Source organism: Chiloscyllium plagiosum, chromosome 3, assembly GCF_004010195.1.
Source record: "Chiloscyllium plagiosum isolate BGI_BamShark_2017 chromosome 3, ASM401019v2, whole genome shotgun sequence".
In the NCBI taxonomy this organism is placed as follows: Eukaryota; Metazoa; Chordata; class Chondrichthyes; order Orectolobiformes; family Hemiscylliidae; genus Chiloscyllium; species Chiloscyllium plagiosum.
Window position 1 is genome coordinate 123,947,031 of NC_057712.1, and position 11,988 is coordinate 123,959,018.

Sequence of the window (11,988 nt, forward strand, 5' to 3'; positions counted from 1 at the left end):
AGAAGAACGGATACTCAAAAAAATACAGTGCGCAGATTCCTCAAGAACAAGCCATGACAAGCAGACCAAACACAGCCAGAAACCCTAACCACCTTACCATACATCAAAGAAGTTTCAGAAATGACAGCCAGACTACTAAGACCCCTCAGGATCGTAATAGCACACAAACCCACCAACACTCTCAAACAAAAACTAACCAACTTAAAAGATCCAGTACAACCCATGGACAAAACCGACGTAATCAACAAAATTCCATGCAAGGACTGCCACAAACACTACGTAGGACAAACAGGAAGAAAGTTAGCCACCAGGATACATGAACACCAGCTAGCCACAAAAAAGACACGATCCTCACTCCCTTATAGCCCTACACACGGAGGAAAAAAACCACCAATTCGACTGGGACAACACATCTATCCTGGGACAGGCTAAGCAAAGACATGCCAGAGAATTCCTAGAGGTCTGGTACTCCAAACACAACGCCATAAACAAACACATAGATCTAGACACCATCTATCAACCCCTCAGAAAACGAACAGGAAATGACATCACCACAAACCCCAGGAACCCCATCCAGGACAAATACATAAAGAGAAAGCAGGCGACAACAGCTTCACTTCACTTGGAGGTCGCCACTGATGATGTTACCTAGCCAGGTAATGAAACATCTGGATATCAAACCTACAGCTCAGTGAGCAAACCCATACCCTACATTCTTCCATATTCCCAATAGATTCTTAATTGCCAAGGGAATTAAAAATGATCTGCCTCTTCCCTAAAAAATATTTAAAGAATATGCATCCTCTACTCTTTGAGGAAGGGAATTCCAAACACTCACTGAGAGAAAAAAATGTTTCCTCATCTCTGTCTTAAACGGGCGAGGTCTTATTTTTAAACTCTGATCCCTAGTTCTACATTATCCCAAAAGAAGAAACATTTTTCCGACATCCACTCGATTAAGTCCTCTCAGGATTTTATGTTACAGTTAAGTCACCCCTGACTCTTCTAAACTCCAAAGAACACAGGCCTAGCCTGCCTAGCCTTTCCTTCTAAGGCAATCTGCTCATTCCAGGCATTAACCTAGTAAATCTTCTCTGAACTGTTTCCAATGTACTAACCTTCTTCTGTAAGTACAGTAATCAGTACTATACACAGTACTCCAAATGCACGATCACTATAATCTGTATAACTGAAGCATAACCACGTCTCTTGCATTCAATTCCCCTCGCAATAAAACATAACATCCTATTAGTTTTCCTGATTACTTATTGTACCTGCACACTAACTTCTGAAATTCGTACACTGGGATGCTCAGGTCTCTCTGCATCTCAGAGCTCTGTATGCTCTCAGCATTTAGAATACAGATCATTTTTATTCATTGTAACAAAATATCCAATTTAATTTCATTTGCCTGATCTTGCCCATTCACTGATCATTTCTTTCCCTTTGACAGATCTCTCTCTCTCTTTCTCACACACACGCGCGTGCGCACACACACACACTATTTGAGAAGAAGTCATCTTAAATCCAAAAACTTGATCTGAAAACTTTATCATAGTATGTGTTAAGCCACTGTCAATGGAAACTCAGAGGAGTTCCCACAAGCCAATAGTGGATGCAGCCAATTTTTTGCGAAACATTTCCAGAGGATACCCGAACAAAATGGCAGAGGGAGCAGATTGCTTAACATCCCTACAGTGGAAGCTTTGTCCTGGGCAAGTACCTTAATATTGGCAACCCATAGCCTGAGAAAACAAACACCAGGCTGGAATCAGAGGACAAGTGCTTGAGATTCAGAGAAAATGTGTAGAACACAACTAGGAAAGGCAAGGAAAAACTTAGAAAGTTCCAGCATCTTTCACAACAGAAAGATGTCCGTAAGTGCTAAACTAAGTGACACACTGTTTTGAAGTGAATGTGATGCTCGGAAACACGGCAGCCAATTTCCACACAGGGCGGTCCAAGATGCCCCATAATATGGCTCGTAGCAGAGGCAGCAGCTTCATCTGAATTTGCCACCTCCTCAGTAAAACATTCTGAAACGATAAACTGTACCCCACTAAGCACGTAGGGAATAGGAGCGAGGAGTAGGCCATTCAGCCCTTTGAGCCTGCTTCATCATTCATTGTGATTATGGCCAATCAGCTAACTCAATAGCGTGCTCCTGATTTTCCCTCATATCCTTGATCTCTTTACTCGAAAGAATATTCAACTCCTTCTTGAAGTCAAACAAATGTTTTGGTCTCGACAGCTTTCCATGGCAGAGAATTTTACAGGGTCACCACTCTCTGGGTGAAGAATTGCTGTCCTCAGTTCCCTCCTCCTGTATCCTTAGACTGTGTTCCACTGCCTTCCGTCCATCCAGAATTGATAGGAAGGAAGGCACCAAGTCCCCAGCCAGAGCCAGCCAAATTCATGGCATCATTCAAATCTCTCGCTCTCTTTAGAAGGAACCACTTGGTTATGGGGGAAGAGTTGGAGGGCTGAGACTAACTTTGTAGTTCCACAGCATGCTCAAGTACAATGGCCTCCTTCTGTACTGCACGTACATATGATTCTATGGGTAAATGCATTCAATCTTGCAACCCAGTCTCGCAGGCTAGGTGGATTGGCCATACCCACAGAGTCCAGGGATGTGTGGATCAGGTGGATTAGCCAGGAGAAATGCAGCATTACAGGGGTAGAGTGAGGGTGAGAGTGGGATGTTGCTCTGAGTTGGTTACTGTTCAGAGGGTCAGTTTGGACTCATTGGGCTGAATGGCCTGTTTCCACACTGCAGGAACTCTATGAACCCTGTCCTCACCCAGGGATTCAGTAGAATGAAGCATATTTCATCCCACTTTCTATCACCACCCTCTCAAGTAGACTCATGCCAGAATGCAACAACCTTTCCCTCTGAGCAATGAGATTCTTGACGCAGCTAATCGGCATTCTAACATTTTTCAGTAGTGCATGAATCTATTCTTTAGAGGCTGGAAGAGTGACAAGCACAAGGCGACTGGCTCGCAGCTAGAATTCCTTTCCGAACTGGACTGGCAATCATGCTGGGGCAGCTCTCGGCAGTTTCTAACACCCGTGAAGAACAGCCGGACAGTAATCAATCCAATCTTCACGGTGTTTGGTTCCAGAATTCCACGTGACACCAGGGTAAATGAAAGAGATTCATTCATTAGGCTCTGATATATAAAAGCAAAGCCCTTTTACAGACAGCCCTCATTAAGGATGAGCTGGCAGCATTTCTCAACATGACTTGTACAAAAGAGAAAACACACGCACTTTAATTGAACTCAACCTCATTAACCTTAAAAGCAGCCAAATGTCCAAGAATCTCCTTGTCATTAACACTCATATCAGTATCACCATAAGAGTTTGCAGCCATCCAAATTGGACAATGGGCTCAAATAGATGAGCATCACTGCTATACCACTAGGTGGCACTAGCCAGTTTTAATTCAGCACTGGGTGACATGGACGCATGTTGCCCAGTGTAATTGTGCATTGACCCTTCACCTCTGTCCTAACATGATACAAGGTAAAAGCCCCATTGGCTGACCAAAGCAAATATAAGTCTGATTAAAGGTACCTACATTGCTGAGGCTGGCCCAGTAAGTCTATTCAAGGATGAGCTTTCCAGATTTGAAATGAGTAAGGCACTCAAGAGTTATCGGGAAAAGGCAGGAAAGTGGAGGTGAGGATTTTCAGATCAGCCATGATCTCATTGAATGGTGGAGTAGATTCAATGGGCTGAATGGCCTAATTTCCACTCTGACATCATTTGTTCTTTTTATGTTCAACATCAGTAGAGGTGGGGACATGGTGGATAGACTCAGGGATTGACAACCAGTTTTATGGGCAATTGGTAATAGAATCAATGCTAGCACAAGAAAAAACAACTTGTCACATGGTAGGAGGGATGGGATCTGTATAATACATTGTGAGGTGAATGCAGATTCAAAACAGGCTTTCAAAGAGTATTATCTGAAAAGGAATAACATTAGGGCCATGGGAAAAAAGCAGAGGGGTAGCATTGAGCAGAATGCTTCTTCAACTATGGGTTGAATGGCCTCCTTCTCCACAGAATTCATTCTAAGATTCCACGGGAATCCTGAGCTCAGTCCCTGTTCATTGGTCCACATCCTGGGATTGCCAGGTAAATGACTCAAGGTGGCTGGAAAATGACTCACGCCCACAAAGCAGATGATGACATTTTGCAAAAGGTCAGTGTGAAGGCACAGGGCTGTGAGTAAGAACAGAAGAGATTTAATGTGTGGTTTATAGAGACCTTGCTGTCCTACAGAATTGCCCACCAGTACTCCATTTCCTGCATCAGCAACTACACTTTGGGAAAAATAGCTTCCCCGGCTGTAACACTGGAACAGGAGTAGGCCCTTCAGCCCCTCATGCCTGTTCCTTCATTCAATGAGATTATGGCTGGTCTGTGGCCTAACACCATTGACCCATCTTTGGCGCATATCCCTTAATTAAAAATTATCTATCTCAGATTTAAAATTAACTCCTGATCCTGCATCCACTGGCATTTGTGTAAGTGAATTCCATTTGTGTAAGTGAATTCCATTTGTGTAAGTGAATTCCAAACGTCCACCATCCTTTGTGTGTAGAGGTGCTTCCAAAAGTCTCTCCCGAATGCTCTCGCCCTAATTCTCCCGAACCAGTCTTCATCTACACTGTCTTTTCCTGTTAATTTCTTGAAAACTTCAATCAGATGACCCAAAACCTTCCAGGCTTAGATAAATCAGACCTAATTTGTATAATCTCTCTTCATAACTTAATTCCTGAAGTCCAGGTATCATTCTTGTAAGCCTGCGTTGTACTCCCTCCAAGATCAATACACGGTGGCTCAGTGCTTAGCGGGGTTTGATTCCAGCCTCAGGTGACTGTCTGTGTGGAGTTTGCACATTTTCCCTGTGTCTACGTGGGCTTCCTCTAATTTGCTTCCACAATCTAAAGATGTGTGGGTTAGCTGGATTGGCCATGCTAAATTGCCCATAGTGTTCTGGGATGTGCAGGTTAGGTGCATTTGTCAAAGGTAAATATAGGGTAGGGGGAATGGATCTGGGTGGAATGATTGGGCCTGCTTCCACACTGGATTCTGTGAGAACAACCTCCCTCAGGTGTGTGTGCCTAGATCTGGAGATGGTCTTCCAAGTGGGGTCAACCTAGCACTTCAGAACATCCCGATGTCACAAAAAGTGCAAAGCTGATAGATTTACTTTTTAATGAAGGTGCTGTGTTTGACTTGGGAGAGCTCGTGACTAATGCTTTATTTATGAAGCAATTTACAGATAAACAGCTGTGAAATGTAATAATTGCACAAATATCTTCTCCAATTAGGAAACTTCGGGCTTAATTCCTCTCCTGCACAGTTGCAACACTCTTGCTGAAGTAGTTCCATTAAATTCCTGGCTGCATTATTTTAACCGCTTGCTTTACCATACTTCAACACAGTGTTAAACCCATTTATTTTCACAGACTGAACTATCCATTGTATTGGCACAAACAAAACTGTAGCATAAACAGAAGGGTGGCACGGTGGCTCAGCAGTTAGCACTGCTACCTCACAGCACCAGGCTCCCAGGTTCAATTCCAGCCTTGGGTGACTGTCAGTGTGGAGTTTGCAAATTCTCCTGTGTCTGTGTGGGTTTCCTCTGGGTGCTCCGGTTTCCTCCCACAATCCAAAGGTGTGGAGGCTAGGTGAATTGGCCATGCTAAATTGCCCATAGTCTAGGATGCATTAGTTAAAGGGAAAAGGGGTTTGGGTGGGTTACTCTTCGGAGGGTCGGTGTGGACTTGTTGGGTTGAAGGGCCTGTCTCCACACTGGGAATCTACAGTGCCAAACTGCTAAAAATGGTTGAAAATTAAGCCCCTTTGAGCCTAAAATTCACTCCAGAAATTTGAACGGGTTTCAGTATCTGTAGGATTCCACTGTCTCACTGTCAAGAGCAATGAACACAAACTACACTTGACCCCACTCCATCGGGAGTCACTCACTTTCAAGAACATTGGTAAAAATAAAGCCGGCATGCATTGCCTGAAAGGGTGGTTTAAGAAGCTTCAGTGATAACTTTCCAAAGGGAATTTGTGGGCGGCACGGTGGCACAGTGGTTAGCACTGCTGCCTCACAGCGCCAGAGACCCGGGTTCAATTCCTGCCTCAGGCAACTGACTGTGTGGAGTTTGCACGTTCTCCCCGTGTCTGCATGGGTTTCCTCCGGGTGCTCCTGTTTCCTCCCACAGTCCAAAGATGTGCAGGTCAGGTGAATTGGCCATGCTAAATTGCCCGTAGTGTTAGGTAAGGGGTAAATGTAGGGGAATGGGTGGGTTGTGCTTCGGCGGGTCGGTGTGGACTTGTTGGGCCGAAGGGGCTGTTTCCAGATTACATTGTAATGTAATCTGAATCTGATGTATACCTAAACAGGAGAGATTTGCAGTGCTCTGAACTAAAAGGAGGTGTAGGTATTGGACTGAATTGGACAATGTTAAAAATCAACTAGGTGAGACTGAGGGCTGGAGATTTAGAGTCGAGAGTGTGGTTCTGGAAAAGCACAGCAGGTCAGGCAGCATCCGAGGAGCAGGAGAATCGACGTTTCGGGCAAAAGCCCTTCATCAGGAAATTTCTCCTTTTCGATTCTCCTGCTCCTCGGATTCTGCCTGACCTGTTGCGATTTTCCAGGACCACCCTCTCAAAAGTTAAAAATCACCAGGTTATAGTCCAACAGGTTTATTTGGAAGCACTAACTTTCAGAGCGCTGCTCCTTCATCAGGTATCTCCTAAATAAACCTGTTGGACTATAACCTGGTGTTGCGTGATTTTTAACTGAATAAAAAGGAATGGGCTATCATAATAGGCTGAATGGTCTTTTCCTTGCTGTACGACCTTGCATTGCATGACTGGAATCATGGACCCTGCCAGCATCAAAGTCAGCAATTGCTGGAAAAGCTCAGCAGGTCTAGGAGCATCTGAGGAGAGAAAGCAGTGTTAACGTTTTGGGTCCAGTGACCCTTCTTCACCCTGCCAGCATTCCTTGCCAACAGCCGGCTGAACTTGCACTGTTTGGATCCACTCCTTCTGCACATTGTACCAAATAAAGCTCGCGAAAAGCATGGAAGCCCAGTCCTTAGACTCCAAACTTGCCCTCTCTGGAACCAATTTCACTACAAGTTATAAAAGGACAGCGCAAGCATTTACTGTGCAGGGAAATAACTGTTTTCCCTCAGTTTTCTTCCCATGCCTCCTGAAACCACCAATTGTTGGTGGAGTTCAGTTCTAGGGTTGTCCTGAGTCCTCCAGAACATTAGCCAGTGGTGGCTTCCTCATGTGCAAGCCAGCAGATGGTACACAAAAGGAAAAGTAGCCAACACAAGGCAGATGGGACATCAGAAAGCAGTCCTCCATCAGAACCATTCATGTGTGTTGTGGGCTCCAATGAAAAGTGATTCCAGTTAATCACAAGAGGGATAGAGATGAGGAATCTCTGAAAATAATAATCTATCCAGTGCAGAGAGTTCTTCTTCGTGTCAAGAACAATAAATATTCCTCGGCAATGAGGGGAGTGCCCCTAGATTGGAGAAAATGGAGCCCCCTCCCCCCAAATCCTGAGCGTAGCAGCCACTGAAAGACCTTAGTTGGTGGTGGGTGAGGAAGGTCCATACAATTGCTGAGATATTGGAAAAAGGATTGGGAAAGATGGCTTTCCAGTGCCAAACTACCCCCTTTTTTGCCCCTCCACCAGATCTAAGGAGGGAGAAGTTCTGTCCAATATGTACAAAACCGATTATCCAGTGGGACATGCTTTGACTTAGAGACTTTTCAAAAAAGGACTTTGTTCACCATAATGCTGAGGACATGAAAGTTCATCTCTCCTTTATTTTGTCCAGGGGAAAAAAAAAACTGCACTTTCCCCACCATAGCTACTAACTGCTTCCCAATCGGATGCTTGGCTTTTGGGTTTAGTTATTGCACAGAATATGTGCATTGCTGGCTTGGATAGCATTTATCACCCACTCCTAATTGCCGTTAAAGTGTTGATAAGCTGTGTTTTGTGTGCTTGTCTTCTTGAACCACTGCAGTCCTTAGGCTGCAGGTTTAGCCATAATGCTGTTTGGGAGGGATTCCCATGTTGCGGACTGAGAATGATGATATAGTTTCAGGTCAGGATGCTGAGTGGCTTGGAATGGGAAATCGTGAGTGGCTGGTGACCCCACATATCTGCTGCCCTTGTCCTTCTAGGTGTTAGAGGTCTCGGTTTTTGAAGATTCTATCGAAGGGGCTTCAGTGAGTTGTTACAGTGTGGCCACAGGAGGTACTGTCTTACAGTGATGGAAGGATTGAGGTGAGGTACCTTGAAAAAAGGAGTGGGAGGGATGGTTCTCCAGTGCCAAACTACCCCCTTTTTTGCCCCTCCATCAGGTCTAAGGAGGGAGAAGTTCTGTCCAATATGTGCAAAACCGATTATCCAGTGATTACTGCATCACTATTTCGGACATGCTTTGAATTAGAGACTATTTGAAGGTGTTTAAGGTGAGGTACCAATCAGTCAGTTTGCTATTTACTTCCTCAAGGATCTTCAATCCATATAGTAATGAAAAAACAGAAAAAAAAGGCTACCCTCCATCTAGCTGTCTATCCTTCCTCAAGCATCACTCCCAGATTTGGCAGCTTGACCTTGTGACCCCTTGCCTGACCATCTTGGCTTAACGTGAAGTTTTCTCCCCAATTTATTTTTTCTGTACTGCTAGCTTACAGCTTTATAAAGTCCTCCTCCAGTTGCTCCCTTTAAATATGTAGACTGGAGTTTGTCTATTTGTTCCTCATTTCTCTGACAATAACGAACACCTTTTGAAAGACGTCAGTTGAATATCTTGTTGTAAGAGAAATGACAGGGTTAAGGATCAAATTCTCGGGCCAGATTCCCCAGGGTAAGCTCTGTCCTGTGGGACTACAGGAAGGTCAGCCTTTCGGAATGCATCTGGAGAGGGTTGGATAGTTAAGATTGGAATATAACATCAGCCTTTTGGAATTTTTAGTTGATTGACTTCAGGGGTCAGGGAAACATTTTCCCAAGAGTTCTTCTTCCTGTGGCAGAGATGTTGAGAATGCAGAAATGACTTTACAAGATCCAGTCACTGTAGTATGGGAACAGAATCTCAGGATAAGGGGTCATTCATTTAGGATAGGGATGAGGAGAAACTTCTTCACTTATGTGTTATGAATCCTTGGAATTCTGTACCCCAGAGGGTCGTCAACGTTCCATCATTGCAAAAGGAATTTTGGCACTTATTGCTAAAGGAATGGAGTATAAAAGAAGGATAGTACTTCTGTGATTATACAAGGCATTGGTGAGACCACAGCTGGAGTACTACATACATTTTTAGTCCCTTTACTTGAGGAAGGATTTAATTGCATTGGAGGCAGATCAGAAAAGATTCACGGAATCAATTCCAGAAAGAGAAGGCTTGTCTTATAAGGAGTCATTGAGAAATTTAGGCCCTCACTCGCTCAGGTTTGGAAGGATGAAAAGAGATTGAACTGAGGTACATAAGATGTTAAAGGGGTCTGACAAAATGGGCATAGAGTGGATGTTTACCCCATAGAGTGATTTAAAACAAGAAGTCATAGATTTGGGGGAGGAGGTGGCAGATTTAAAACAAAGATGAGGAGAAATTACTTCTTTTAAATGGTCCTGAATCTATGGAAATCACTGCTCCAGAGTGTGGCAGACACCAGAACACTGGATAAATTTAAGGAAGAGACAGACAGATTTTTAATTAGTAACAAATTAAAGGTTTATGGAGAGCAGGCAGGAAAGTGGACTCATAGAATCCCAACAGTGTGCAAGCAGGCCGTTGAATCCATCAAGTCCATACTGACCCTCTGAAGAGCATCAAACCCAGACCCAACCCCCTACACTATCCTTGTAACCCTGCATTTCCCACGGCTAATCCACCTAACCTGCACACTATGGGCAATTTTAGCATGGCCAATCCATCTAACCTGCAGGTCTTTAGGTTGTGGGAGGAAACCCACACAGACACAGGAAGAATGTACAAATACCACACAGCCTGAGGCTGGAATCAAACCCATGTCCCTGGCACTGTGAGGCAGCATTGCTAACCACTGAGCCTCCGTGCTGAGGAGTTGAGGCTGAGATGAGATCAGCTATGATCAAAATGAATGGCAGAGCAGGCTGAATTGTCTATCCTTGCTCCTAGTTCTTATGTTTGTTGCGTATATTTAAGGACGAGATTGATTGACATTTACCATCGTTGAGATTGAAGGGATGTAGAAAACAAACAGGAAAGCAGAGTTGAGACAGATGATGAGACAACAGTCTAGGCAAAGTACAAAAAGGATTGCAACCCTTCATCAAGACACTGACTAGATGGTGAATTACAGGGAAAATTTGAAGGCACCTATCCCTCCCATCCCCTCCGCCCCTCAGCAATAAAAAAAGTAAACGTGTTGTTTAGAGCATTCCCTTACAATAAACTATGTCCACTGCACAATATTGACAACATATGCTTCTTAATGCCATCCTCTCCCACCATTAAAAACTGGAACACCTTTCCCCTCAAAACATGACAGAAGCAGTTGCTAGCAAGGTTTGGGACCTGGAGAGTTGCTGAAACTTGCAGTTTAGTTCATGACTTATTGATCCTGTCCTTACCATTATAAAACCACAAGTCAACATGATGAGAGTGAGGGGGAGAAACAGAGAGAAAAACAGAAAAAAAGGTGATGTCAGAACTTGCCAAGATGGGTGGTGCGGGGGTAGGATTTTAATTCTCTTGTATTACCTCAACTCTGACAGAGACCCAACACAGAGAGATACCAAAAATGAGGAACAGAGAGGAAGAATGTACAACACACTGAGGTAGTAGAGAAAAATAATCATCAAGGTTTCATGTTTTGGAATATTCAGCCCACATTGTAACAATATGGTATTAAAAACCTAACAGGCTCACTGTTTGTTTCTGTCTAAAGTTTCCAACGGATTTGCAGGCAGTCCAATAGATCTCCAACTCCTGGATCCAATAACACACACTTCCTCTGCCTGCCCTCAACCCGCTCTCCCCTAATGGCATTGGAAGAAGTGATGAGCCTGGCAGGGCAGCAACGTACACCAGAAATCCTGCCAGCTTCACCTAACCTACAGCTGGCAGTGTGGCTTACCAGCACAGTCGTACAATGAGGTGGCCAATTCTCAGCCAAACTGAAGCCCAGGCTGAAGCTTTATCTCTCTCTTCAGCAATGAATATTTTGTACTTCTATCTCAATGTTTAAGTCCAGTGAATTCACAATTCATTGAATTCATTAATCAAGAATTGAAAAAATGCACAGGTCTCCAGATTCTCAGTTCTCACAGGCAGGGGGTGGGGCTGACAGTGTTTAAGCCTTGGGATGGAGTGTCAATGGGAAAAGGTTTGGCTGCTGTTTTGTACTAAACACCTGTTGAAAGTCAATGTACTTCACATCAACCACATTACCCTCATCAACTCTCTTTGCTGCATCTTCAAACAAACTCCAGCAAGTTATTTAAACATGATTTCACCTTAAACTCTGTGGTTGAAAGGCAATGAATAATGTACTGTTAGGTATTACAGATCTTCATCACCAATCTGGTAAATGTTCAACTAATGATGCTAATGGGGAAAGGGTTTAAAGTAAGTTCCTTCGACCTTACAGAAGACTACAAGTATTCAAAATCAATGAGCATTGATACTCCAGACTAATTCATTTGGTTTATTAAGGACCACAATAAATTGTCCACACCAAAGCCAGAAGGTGGGCAACTGACAAGAAAAATCTGGGCCCATTCTTACCACCTACAAATAGCTAACAGAAACAAATTATCTTGTCATTATCTCATTATATTTTGTGGGATCTTATTGTGAGCAAAATTAGCTGCCACATCTTCCACAGTACAATATTGTCTACAGTATAAAAATACTGCATAGTCTGTGAAGCACT

General features: G+C 43.7%; 1 protein-coding gene across 5 annotated transcripts in view; it reads right to left on the minus strand.

The window, feature by feature from the left end:
• daam2 (dishevelled associated activator of morphogenesis 2) overlaps window positions 1-11,988 on the minus strand; it is a 326,991-nt gene that overhangs the window by 244,491 nt on the left and 70,512 nt on the right. The window lies entirely within an intron of this gene.